Source organism: Bubalus bubalis, chromosome 7 (genome assembly GCF_019923935.1).
Source record: "Bubalus bubalis isolate 160015118507 breed Murrah chromosome 7, NDDB_SH_1, whole genome shotgun sequence".
Lineage (NCBI taxonomy): Eukaryota > Metazoa > Chordata > Mammalia > Artiodactyla > Bovidae > Bubalus > Bubalus bubalis.
In genome coordinates this window covers 80376256-80390649 of record NC_059163.1, presented here as the reverse complement: position 1 = coordinate 80390649, position 14394 = coordinate 80376256, and positions in this window count along the sequence as shown.

Sequence of the window (14394 nt, the reverse complement as noted above, 5' to 3'; positions counted from 1 at the left end):
ATGAAATGCTGTCATTTGCAGCAACATTAATTGACTTGGAGGATATTATGCTATGTAAATCAGATAGAGAAAGACAAATATTGTATGATATCACTTGTATGTGGAATGACCAGTTTGTTATAGAATACAACAAACTAGTGACTATAACAAAAAAGAAGCAGACTCACAGATATAGAAAATAAACTAGTGGTTACCAATGGGAAGAGGGACAACATAGGCATATGGAGTGGGAGGTACCAATTATTGGGTGTAAGGCTCAATATGTACAATTGTACATATGTACAATATGTACAATACTTATTGTACAATATGTCCTTGGGAATATAGCCAATGTTTTGTAATAACTGTAAATGTAAAGTAATCTTTCAAAATTGTGTAAAAATAAATTAAAAAATAAGAATATTTCCCAGGTTCTTGTTCTAAATAAAATTTTAAAATTTATGATAGAAACAAATGAGGTTGATATAATAAATATTTGTCACATTTTTATATGCAGTTAGTCTAGAGCTTCTCTTCTTATAATAATAAATATTTTTGAAGATGAAATTAACACTGCTAGGGCTTCCCAGGTGGTGCAGTGGTAAAGAATCCATCTGCCAATGCAGGAGCCGCAAGAAACACGGGTTTGATTCCTGGGTCCAGATCATCTTCTGGAGTAGGAAGTGGCAACCCACTCCAGTATTCTTGCCTGGAAAATTCCATGGGCAGAGGAGACTTGTGGGCCACAATCCATGGGATCGCAAAGAGCTGGACATAACTGAGCAACTGAGCACCCAGACAGTATTTTCTTTAGATCAGTACTGATTCAGAGGCAAAGGACTTTTTCCCCATAAATATCATGAGCTCTAATTGGAAGGTAAACTTCTCAATTAAAAAAATTCTATTTCAAATAAACATGAAAGTTTATTTGTAGGAAAATATATAATAGAACTATTATTATAATTTGCTTCTTTTCAATCATCTATTTATTAAATACTCTACTTATTAAATACTCTTTTGTGTCCAGGTTTGTGCTAAGTTCTAAAGAAATGTGAAAGACACATAAAATCATGACTTAAACCTTAATGCACTTTCTGTGTACTTGGGGAGAGGGATGCAAAACACAGTTCTTATATATCATTTAAAAAACATATGATCCTTCTTTTACCTACCCAGTGACATCATTACATCCTCCCACAGTATTTAGGGGCCCCTACCATGTGCCTGATCCTCACAGCTTTGTGTGATATACTCTAATGTCCAGACAAACCATGGCTATTTGTTACTTTGTGACAGTCCCTTACCTAGCTCTGAGCTCAGTGCCTGTGTTCAGACAGCACCTATCAGTAAGAACCCACTTTCTTTCAACACCTCCTGTCTTCTACCTCAGTTCAATGGAATCATTGTCTCCTCCTTACTCCCTTCTAGGTAGAAGTAATTCTTCCCTTGCCTGAATCCTTTTAGCTCTATTTCTCATTGTGTTTTTCTTATTCAACACAATAGTCTAGATATTAGTGTATATTTCTTATTCACCCCACTAAAATTATCCTAAGGCATTTCAAATAGTTGTTTATCTAAATACCTCTATATCCATTGCCTAACTCAGTGTCTGGTTGATAACATATACTCAAACATATAGTAGTTGAGTAGATGAATGACTGAATAAATGAGTACTGGAAACAACAGGAATAATTAAGGACAATAATTGTGTAGCAATGGATGCAGAGTACTAGAAAGGTAAAGGAAATTGGAAGGAGAGAGTAAAATAGCGTAAATGTGGACTGGACTACTCTAAGAAAACCAAATGTAAAATTTAAACCTGATTTGGGCCTTTAAGGATGATCATGGTCAAACAGTAGAACCAAAGTAGCTAAGAATAACTGGGCCGAGGAGTCTGGCTAGAGGAGGAGAACAAAGCAATCAAAAGGTAGGTTGTCAGAGGAAAGTTTCAGGCCTTACTTCATGTAAGGCTGAGCAAAAACATACAAGCCACAAGATAAAACCTGATTATCTGGAATCCCAGAAATTAAGCTCTGCTTCTAGGACACAGGCTGTTTGCAGAGAAATAACACATTCAATTGAGAAGGGCTAGGTTTGATTTTGTTTTCACTATCTATTGTTTCTGTTGGGCATGGGATACTCCAACCCTCCATTTTCTCATCCATAAAATGGGAATTTTAATTCCCACCCAACTGGGTTTTGTGCAGATTAAGTAAAAGATGACATGTGGAAAGTGCTGGGAACACAGGAGATCAGTAAATGGCAAGTCTTATTAATTGGCTCTGGTCTCCAATTTGAATACTTGTTAGGATTGTCTCTAAGTCCATTTGTGGCCAAAGCATCTCTGAGACTTGAAGCGTGTTCCTTGTTGGTCTATAAAAAATCTTTTTGGAGTTGAGGTGGAGACTCTAATAGAGGTAATAATGATTATGATGACAAAAGAACTTTTAGCAGCTGATATTTATTGAGTGCCTGTTATAGACTAGTAACCATACTAAGAGTCTCATAAGAATTATTGCATTTTATTCCAACAAAACATATATGGCAAACAAAATAACTGGTACTGGTATTTGGGCTTTTTCACAGGAATTTTCTCGGAAGAAAGTGTGTCCGGATCTCAGGAATCCCCGTCAATGGGAATAGAGCAGAAGCCAGAAGAGGGAGTCCAGGGGCAATGAAAAGGCACACCAATTCAGAGGCTTACCCTCACAATGGAATCCAGGATATAGTAGTTAAAAGGTGTGGTAATCTCATATCTGATTCAAGCAGGCCTCTGTCCCAGGGACTCCAATCCTGCAAGCATCCAGGGTACAGGGAAAGCCAGGCAGACAGGGGGTGGCACTGTGATTCTTAATGGGACCGTTGTGGTAGCAGGACAATACAAGAAGCAAGATACGGCCTCTTTGGGAAAGGAATTTGGCAAGAATTAGGTGGGCTAAAAGGATCCCATCTCATGAATTAAGGCAAAATGGCAAACTTTTTGTCTCTTGTACAATTTCTGAGCAAGCAAATGGTTATCTAAAGCTTTCTGTTTGAGACCAAATTTAGGCTAAGCGATAAAGAATATAAATAAAGAATATCATGATCTATTGGTGATGTCTGCCATGAGTACTAGGGGGAGAAGTGACATCAGACCAATTTTGATTCTTGGGTTTAGTAGAAGAATTAAGACAGACTTGAAGAAAAAGGAAGAAGGTCTATATAAAAAGGAAGTGTTATAAAGGGATAACTTTTAGGAGATGCTAGGAAAGAGACATCTGGGGCAAATCCATCTAGTTCTGAACTGAATAGAGGGAATATGCCTAGGTCAATTAAATCTCTCTCTTTTCCCAAATCTGTTGCCTTCTTAAGAATTAAGTAGTGTTCTAATTGCCCCAGCTGTCCATGTACGCAAAGTAAAGGCTTGGAGTTAGGTATCCCATGTTTCCAATTTGCTATTTATAAAGATCCATGAACTTCTCAGGAAGGAATTCAATATGCATTCTCAGGAGATATGCTAAATCGCTTCAGTTGTGTCCGACTCTTTGCGACCTCATGGACTGTATGTAGCCTGCCAGGCTCCTGTGTCCATGGAATTCTCCAGGCAAGAATACTGGAAGGGATTGCCATTTCCTTCTCCAGGGGATCTTCCTGACCCAGGGGTCGAACCCTTGTCTCTTATGTCTCCTGCATTGGCAGGCGGGCTCTTTACCACTAGCACCACCTGGGAGGTAATGATATTAAAAAAACAAATACATATATATATATGTATATATATATATATACATATACTCACATATAAATACATATACATACATATGTATATACATATGTGTATATATATGTGTGTGTATATATATATATATGCTGCTAAGTCACTTCAGTCGTGTCTGACTCTATGCCACCTCATAGACGGCAGCCCACCAGGCTCCCCTGTCCCTGGGATTCTCCAGGCAAGAACACTGGAGTGGGTTGCCATTTCCTTCTCCAATGCATGAAAGTGAAAAGTGAAAGTGAAGTCGCTCAGTTGTGTCCGACCCTCAGTGACCCCATGAACTGCAGCCTTCCAGGGTCCTCCGTCCATGGGATTTTCCAGGCAAGAGTACTGGAGTGGGGTGCCATTGCCTTCTCCTATATATATATATACACACATGTGTATATATATATAGAGAGAGAGATAAAAGGAAGGTAAACATAAAGGAAAGTAGTAAACTTTTTTTATTATTTTCATAACAAAATTTGGTTGTGCTTTTGTTTGAAATACATCAAAGTAATGATTGTATTTTGCCAAGAGGCCTTTTTCAAGAACTATATTTTTAAAATTTAAATATAGTGGCATCTATTTATTTAAATAAGAAAGAACACAAATGCCAGGAAAAAGAAGAAAACATCTCAAAAGTCTTTCAATATATACTATAGCAAATTATTCTTTTTTTTTTTCAAAGTGAGGAACAGAGAGATGGCTATTTGAACTATTTTTTTCTCCTTGAAACCACATGCCTGTGGCATTACTCAAATTAAATCCTGCAGTCATTGAAAGTGGAAAGAGAAAATGACTATATTAAAACCAAACAGAAAATGAATCTGGATCTTTTTACTATATTTTTCTAGGTCTGTAACTTCCCAACCTGTTCTGTTTGTGAAAATAAACAAATATAACTCTCCACAAGAAGAAACAGCTGTCAGTCTCTCAAGCCTTGTTTCTTAAAGCAGACTTGTTTTGAGGGACTAAGAGTAAGGTGACTATATGTAGAAATGCCTATTTGAAAGCTCTGGTTCTATTTGTGTGGTAACCTCCCAAGTTATGTCTTACTCGATGGGAAAAAAAGAAAGCCATGTATGAAACAGGTTTTTCAACATTCTTTTTTAGAAAAGAAAAAGTCATGTCTGAAAACAAGGCTGTATACTTAGAATGATTGCATAGTTTTTCTAATTGTGTCTTTTGATTTAACAACTTTTGAACAATTTTTTAAAATAACTGCTATATTATTTCAGAGAAGGCAATGGCAGCCCACTCCAGTACTCTTGCCTGGAAAATCCCATGGATGGAGGAGGCTGGTAGGCTTCAGTCCATGGGGTCGCTAAAGTCAGACACGACTGAGCGACTTCACTTTCACTTTTCACTTTTATGCATTGGAGAAGGAAATGGCAACCCACTCCAGTATTCTTGCCTGGAGAATCCCAGGGATTGGGGAGCCTGGTGGGCTGCCATCTATGGGGTCGCACAGAGTCGGACACGACTGAAGTGACTTAGCAGCAGCTATATTATTTGACTTAACAGTTCTATCAACATGAACAGGGCAACAAGCATGATGTATTGTCTACAAAGTGAACTTATGGATAGACGGTAACAAATAAAAATGTAAAAACAAATAGTTATTTTCATCTTTTGTGCATGCAAATACATATATACATAGAGTACATTTTTTCCCTTTCATTCATTTACTCACTCATGAAGGAAGCATTTTTTTAGTGGGTTGGATTTTGTCCTCTCTCCCAAAAGATAAACCCACCCAAAATGTGTTGACTATAGCCTTATTTGGAAAAAAGGTCTTTGCGATAAACTAGGAATCTTGAGATGAAATCATCCCAGATTACCTGCTGCTGCTGCAGACCCTAAATCCAATGACAAGAGATACACAAAGGAAAGAGACAGAAATGAGAAGGCCACTGAGGCAGAGACTGGAGTTATGCAGATGTAAGCCAAGGAACTCAAAGAGCTACCAGAAGCTCGAAAAAACAAGCAAAGATTTTCCCCTAGAGCCTTCGGAGAGAGTCCTTGATTTCAGACTCCTGGCCTCCAGAACTGCTAGAAAATAAATTTCTGTTGTACCTGAGCTTGTGCTAATTTTTTGGCAGCCCTAGAAATCTAACACAGTATCTCTGAACACATTTCATGTGCCATGTATATTGTTAGGCAAGTACACATCTGTGAGTAAGATATCATCTTATCATCTTGCCCTGGAGGGAATCACAATCTGGCACATGAAACAGATGTTTAACAATGTATATTCTAAGTGAAGTTTAGACCAAAGGATGGTGGGGGAGTCTCAGTTCCTGACAGCTTCCATTGTCCATGAGTGCACTGTAGAGACGCAGGTACCTCAAGATGCCAGAGATGCAAGGGGTAGCTTCCTAGAGGAAACAGCATTTTAGCTAATCTTAAAGAGGTGGGTAGAAATTTTCATGATGAAAGGTTGGAAAGCAGACTGTATTAGAGATAGAAAACTGAAGGAAAGGAAAGTCTGAAAGACACAAAAATGTGTCAATGAATAATAGAGATATTTCAACCTTGTCATGAGCCTTCTCAGATGATGCCAATGAGCATAATCCAAAGGGTTGTAGATCCATAAGGACTCTAGAGCTCTGGCAACTTTGAAGAATGGCATTCCCATGCAAACGGGGAATTTATATGAAATAAAAATAAACTTCTGTCTTGTAGATCATCATTTTTCATATCCTGATCAAATTAGATGAACTTGTGTGTGTATTAGTCACTCAGTCATGTCTGACTCTTTGTGACCTCATGGACTGTAGCCCACCAGGCTCCTCTGTCTATGGAATTCTCCAGGTAAGAATACTAGAGTGGGTATCCATTCCCTTCTTCAGGGGTTCCTCCTGACCCAGGGATCCAACCCAGGTCTCCTGTACTGAAGGCAGATTCTTTACCATCTGAGACACCAGGGAAGCCCAAGATGAACTTACATTCTTACTATCATCAATCTGGAAGAGGAACTGGATTGGGGGGTATTGCTGGTGGGAGAAAGGGTTAATTGGTTATTAAGTAGTGAGAGTATAGTTAAAAGTAGTATGAGAGAGAGAAAGAGAGCTAGATTGAAGACAAAGTCCACAGGACATGGTAATCAATTATAGACAAAGGGCAAAAAAGAGGAAGAAATATGTCATTTTAGTTGCAAAATGAGGCATTGGGGTTAATGGTAATAAAGATAGAGAATAATTGGAATAAGGTCATCCCCTTCATGGATCACAGCCTTGTCGTGGCTAAGGGGCTTGTATTACTCAGTGAAGCTATGAGGTGTGCTGGCAGGGCCACCCAAGATGGACAGGTCATAGTAAAGAGTTCTGACAAAACGTGGTCCACTGGAGGAGGAAATGGCAAACCACTCCAGTATTCTTACTGTGGGAACCCCATAATTGGGTCACAAAGAGTTGGACATGACTTAGAGACTAAACAACAGCAAAGCCTTAGGAAGAAGAGGCATAAAATAATAAGACAAAACAAGCCATTGGGCGCAGCAATGAAGAAAGCCTATTTTTTTCTGGTTTCCTTGTCTGTCATTGACAACTGGTTCAGTATTCAGTGGGTGTTTTCACACAATATTCTCAGTTTGATGCAGCCTCTGTCAAAGACTGCAGTCACCTTTACTGTTTTGTTTCCACGAAGCTCTCAGTGTAAGGTAAAAGTGAACCTCCGATGGGCTTTGGCACTGAGCTACTTGTTTTTATTTTTTACTAGTTTAGAAAATCATGATACTATAATAATAGGTATATGTTATTATATATTTGTCAAAACTCATAGAATGTACAGTACAGAGAGCAAACCCAAATGCCAGTTATGCATGACAGTGATGTATCAATGTTGGTTCATTGATTGTAACAAATGTACCACCGTGGTACCTGATGTTGATGGGGGAGGGGCACTGCTTGTGTCAGGGAACTGTTGACAGAAAGCACCCCCCTTGCCCACTTGCCTGAGTTGTCTCACAATAAGGAACATGGTGCTGTGCTGAAAACTAACTGGGAGAATTCAGGAGGGGCCACAAGAGGGAGGAGATGATCAACCTCTCATTGACCCTCACACTGGAGTCCATCTTGGCTAAAAGGAGCACACCACCAGGGAGGACCCTAAGTCACCAAATAGGGACCAACCAATTTGGTGGGTAGGTGAGAGACCTGGTATCCCCATCACCATGAAAACCTGAGACTGCAGGCCATGTGGCAGAGCGGTTTGTCTGGGTTCCTTTATCCTGCTACTCTTGGCTTGAGTGCTTCTTCCCAATAAAGTCTCTTGCTTTGTTAAGTACGTGTGTCTCCTTGGACAATTCATTTCCAAATGTTAGATGAGAGCCCACTCCTGGCCCTAGAAGGGATATCCCCCTTTCTGCCACACACACATATGGACATGTGGGAACTCTTTTTTATGCTCAATTTTTCTGTGAACCTAAAACTGCTTTAAAAAATAAAATATTAATTTAAAAAACACATATGTGTGCCTTTTTTGGAAAACAGTAAGTTGCCCTGCACATTTTATTCCAGTTCAAGGAAATCAATTATTTTCTTTTAGAAAAAAAAAATCAAATGCAGGAATTTCAGTTTCCACATTCTCAAGTATTTGGAGTTACAATAAAGATATTTTGGTAACTATTATAAACATCCATTAGGCATTTCAAAGGTAATAAGCCCAAATAAGAGATTGCTGTATTTTTCTTTGTGGAAAGTAAATAAACAACTTTCATTGAGAAAACAGCTTTTGTTATATAAATTTGTTTAGAAATAGAATAATCAAGCTAGCATGGTTTTTAAGAGTCTGATCCTGGAGTTACTGCAAGGAGATCAAACCAGTCAATCATAAAGGAACTCAGTCTTGAATATTCATTGGAAGGACTGATGCTGAAGCTTGAAACGCCAATACTTTGGCCACCTGATGCGAAGAACTGATTCATTGGAAAAGACCCTGATGCTGGGAAAGATTGAAGGTGGGAGGAGAAGGGGAGGACAAAGGATGAGATGGTTGGATGGCATCACTGACTCAGTGAACATGAGTTTGATCAAGCTCTGGGAGTTGGTGATGGACAGGGAAGCCTGGTGTGCTACAGTCAATGGGGTCACAAAGAACTGGACATGACTGAGCTTTTGAACTGAACCTGAAGTTACTAACCTAGTCAATTCCTGGCTGTAACATTCATCAGATATGGGTTCTTGGGCAATTCTTTGATACATTCTAAATATTTTCTTCATCTCCAAAATGAAGTTAATAGGAATACCCACAGCTCATTTATTTATTGACAAGATTGAATAAGAAAATGTATGCAAAGCATTTAGCATAAGGCCTGGCACAAGAGACTGCTCAACAAATATGTGTTTTTGTGATTAGAGGATATTTTCCAGTCACCAAATAACTAATGTCTTGGAGGACATTCAGTCATTTACTGAGCAAGAAATGAACTGAGTTCTGAAAATCCTGACTTCTGGTTCTAGTTATGATTGAAGGAATAGATATTAGATTTACTCTCCTGCAATTAACAACTTTGAAACTGGGAAGGGATAAAAAACATATGAAGTAGCTCTTCTCAGGCCTTGGTTAATAGACAGCTCGGTTAATAGAGAGCTCAGGGCTGTGATCCTTGAGAGACACAAAGCCCAGGTGAACACCAAGTTCATTCTGATTCATGGAATGCAATGTCCAAGTTGTGGTCCAGGGAAATGGAGCCTGAACAGACAACAGCAGTCTTGCCAACCATATGACACAGAGATTAAAGTTTGGACTACTGAAGTAGCTGCGATTTGCATCTCAGAGCACCAAAAATAAGGGTGCTTAGAAGAAAAGCATCCCAGAAATCTGTACTACCATTCTCTTGAATCTTTGAGTACTTGTGTGTACATGTGGTCAAATTCAGAGAGGCCTAGTAAGGAGTGGCTACTTTGGGGCTGTGAGCTGAATAGAAATCCCAGAGAATACACAATGCTGGGAGACAATGGAATGAATGCCAACAAGCCAGGGCTAAGGCCCCAGAAGAATCATAGTTTTAGAAGGAGGAGGACTCCAGCCCTAGCGTTAGGGATTATCTGGCCCCGCTGTAACAAAGCTTAAACCCAAACCTTAGGTAAAACATGCTGAGCCACCAGTAAATTAATTATTTGCCAGAATAAAATCCAACATTCTTTTCAGGAAGGCAAATCCAGAATCTGAACAATGTAACATTCCATTGCCTAGCATGAAAATTTAAAAATTACTAGACATGTGAAGAATCAGAAAAATATAACCAAAATAGGAGGAGGAGAAGGCTGTAGAAACAGATCCAGAGATGACAAACATGTCAGAATTCTCAGACAACAATTTCAGGCAACTATTATAAAAGTGGCCAAAAATCTAGAGACAAAGACAAATAGATGAGTAAACAGATGTGGGATCTCAGTAAATAAATAAATGAAAAATAAAAAAGAGACAAGAAATCATATGAAAAGTGCAGAACTAAAAAATAAATCTGAAATTTAAAGATTTGTGATATCTTAACAGCAGTTTGGATACTACAAAAGAAAAGATTTTGAAGACAGATAAATACAAACTTTGCAAACTGAAATATATACAATACAGAAAAATAGGCTGAACAAAAAAATGAACAGAGTTTCAATGGCCTACAGGATATTGTAGAGTCATCTAACATTTGTGGAATAGAAATCTCAGAGGCAGAAGAGAACTTTTAGCAGGAAAAAAAAAAGTGTTAAAAGAAATAATAGTAAAGGAAATCCCCAAATTTAATACAGTAAAAATAAAAACACAGAGAACATTTTCCATCTCCAAATAACTAATGTCCCCTAGGACAACCATTCATCTCTTCAGTAATAACTGAACATTTTAAAACTTAGTTTTGAAAATCCCAAATTCTCATTTTGGCCATGATGAAGGAATAAGCCACAAACAGGATAAACACAAGGAAAACCACATCTAAGCATACTGTAGTACAATTGCTTTAAACCAAATTAAAAATAAAAATTTCAAAGCATTCAGAGGAAAAAGACATAATACACACAGGAAAGTAACAATAGAATAACCACTACATTCTCATCAGAAACAGAACAAGCCAGAAAACATTGGAATGGCAGTTTTTAAAATGCTAAATAAGAAATAAATTATGAATTTAAAATTGAAATAAAGCAAAACTTTTCATCAAAATTTTAATCCAATGAATATATTTTCAGATAATCTAAAGTGATGACCTGTACTCCAAGATGTGTTAAATAAACTCATTCAGGTCAAAGGGAATTATGCCAAAATTAGAAACTCAAATCTACCTGAATAAATAAAGAACACTAAACATTTTTACTTCCTTAACTTATTTAAAAATAAATGAATTATTTGAAATATGAGTAATACTATGTTGTGGAGTTTGTAATGTATAGAAGTGAGATACACCACAAATAGCACAAAGAAGTGGGGAGAGAAATGGAAGCACATTTATATATGGTTTTTATGTTTTATGTGAAGTGTTATTCTATCAATGCAAGGTGCAGGCTAAGGATGCAAAATGTAATCCCCAAAGGATCCATTAAAGAAATAAAACAGTGAAATGCCATAGGCCAAAAGAGGAGCTTAAAATGTTATATTAAGAAATGCTCAGTTAAAAAGAGAGGAAAAGATGGAAATAGAAGAAAGGTATAAGGGGCAATAGAAAACAAATAGTAAGATGGTAGACTTAAACCTACCCATGTCAATCATTATGTCAAATGTAGAGGTACTAGACAACCAGTTAAAAAGCAGAGAAGTAATATCCAACTAGAGACTGTTTTCAAGAGATTCTCTTCAAATATAGAGACATAGGTTAAAAAAGTAAAAGGATGGAAAACAAGATATACCATGAAACACTAAGCATAAGAAAGCTGGAATGGCTATATTAAAAATCAGACAAAATATATCATTTATAAAAGCATCAAAAATAAAAACTTGGGAATAAATTTAACCAAGGAGGTGAAAAACCTGTACACTGAAAATGATAAGACATTGATGAGAGAGCTTGAAGAAGACACCAATAAATAGAAAAATATTCTGTGCCCATGGATTCAAAGAATTAACATTATTAAAAATGTCCATACTACCTAAAGCAATCTACAGATTTAAGGAAGTCTCTGTCAGAGTCCCAAGGGCATTTTTTCACAAAAATATAACAAACGATCTTAAAATTTGTATTGGACCACGAAAGATTCCAAATAGCCAAAGCACTCTTGAAAAAGAAAACAAAGCTGGAGGCATTATACTTCCTAATTTCAAACTATATTACAAAGCTATAGCAATCAAAATTGCTATAGGTTTGGCATAGAAAAAACAGGCACATGACCAGTGGAATGGAACAAAGAGCCCAGAAATAAATCCATGGATATATGGGCAACGAATTTTTGGCAAGGGCAACAAGAACACACAATGGGGAAACAATAGTCTCTTCAATAAATTATGCTAGGAAAACTGGATATTCATATGCAAAAAATTGAAACTAGACCCACTCCAGTACTCTTGCCTGGAAAATCCCATGGATGGAGGAGCCTGGTGGGCTGCAGTCCATGGGGTCGCTAGGAGTCAGACACGACTGAGCGACTTCACTTTCACTTTTCACTTTCATGCATTGGAGAAGGAAATGGCAACCCACTCCAGTGTTCTTGCCTGGAGAATCCCAGGGACGGGGGACCCTGGTGGGCTGCCGTCTATGGGGTCGCACAGAGCTGGACATGACTGACGCGACTTAGCAGCAGCAGCAGCAGACTCCTACTTACGCAACTCAGAAAAGTTAACTCAAAATAGATGAAAGACTTAAGTCCTGAAACAACATATAAGACCTGAAACTCCTGGAAGAAATGATAGGGAATAATCTCTTTGACACTGGTCTTGACAATGTCTTGGATAAGACCTTAAAAATGCAGGCAACAAAAGCTAGAATAAACTAGAAATTAAATTAACTAGAAATTAAAATAAACTAGAAACTAAAATAAACTAATGGGAAACTAGAGAGCTTCTGCACAGCAAAGGAAACAATCAAAAAATTGAAAAGGCAACATACAGAATGAGGGAAAATATTTGCAGACCATATATCTAATAAGTGGTTAACATACAAAACATACATAAAACTTAAATGACTCAATATTAAAAAGAGATTAAGTGTTCCAGAGTTTCTATTGTACACTTTTTATGCTCAGTGTTTTTGTACTATGACTCAATAGGATAATAGTGTTTTAAGTAGTGTCGCAGATATTGAAGAAATGCCTGATAAAACAAAATGCAATTCATGAATTTCCCAGTTGATCTGTCCTCTCACAGCTATCACTTTCTTTTGTTATAGGTGTAAAGTAATCTTTTTATTTGTAAAGTAGAAGTATTCAACACAAAGTGGAAATATGAAAGAGAAGTGCCTGTTTTCATTTGTCCGAGACCCCTGGCTACCCCCAGATATACATTTTCTCTTTAATCTTTCCAAGTTAATCTTTCTCTCTACCTCATCAAAATGTATCAGTCAAGGTTAAAGGAAAACTGTGGGTCTATATTTAGATGAGAGACTTAAAGAGGTACTTGCAATAAGCTATTATAACTACTATTGTTACAAGTGGTTTTGTTGGATTACAGAGGGAGTCCTTGAAGTGTTTTCTAAACATAAATCAACTTCAAAACATGTTTTCCCTCAGCTAGTATATCTTAACTCTCTTAAACATTGGAGCATTTCAAATGCAATGTGAACACTTTCAAGTTGCTTTATATACACTTATGCTTGTCAAAACATAATAAGTATTCATTATTGAATTACTTATTCAAGTAATAACTTATAGGCAAGTGTTCTCCTGAGCTTTTCCCCTTAAAGGAAGTTAAAGTAAAAAGGTCAAATTGTAGTCAGACTGTTTAATTCAGAGTGGTAATTTGATCAGATCTTATCTTAAATTATATTTTTCTCTAGAACTTTAGTCATTTCTCCCACCTCTTCATTCTGTATCATCCTTTGCAACTGTACTAATCTGCCAATATTGCAAAGTTTTAATCAAAAATTTTTAGTAAAATTGATGAAACTATAAACAGGTTTAGAAATTTGAGAGTAGGCCTGAAATATTATTCACATCATATTTATATATAAAACATATATAATATGTGTATATATTGAAAGCTTTTGCCTTAGCAAAATATTTCAGGTTGCCATAGTCTCCATTTCCTTTTACCTGGAAATGGAAGAGAGGTGAGTTGCCTATAATTGATAGTCTCCACACCATCCTTGCTCCCTTACCATCTGGTTTTGACCAGTGGGAAGCAGCATACCAGGAAATCAGCTGGTGGGATTGGAGAAAGGTCAGGGTATTAGTCTGCCACTCCTTCCCTGTCCAACTGTGGTTTGGACAGTGGTTGCCAAAACTTATCAGGCAGCCTGTGTCCAACAGCCTCTCTTCTCAGAGCTTGACCTCTTCCCAGGTTTGGTAAGACTATTCCATCCTCTTGAGCCTTCAGATCTATGAGTGGTAACAATTTCTCATTGTTGCTGAAACCTAACTGCCTCACCATCCCTTGTTGTATTTTACCCCTGCCCCTACCCTGGTAAACAATCCTTTCATTAAGTGCTCTCCAGTTGCATCTTTTTAAGGATGCCATCCATTTCCTCCTTGAACATAGACTGATGTGCTCCCAAGGTGACCCCAGGAAATAGACCCTCAATGTAGATTATGAATTGGTTG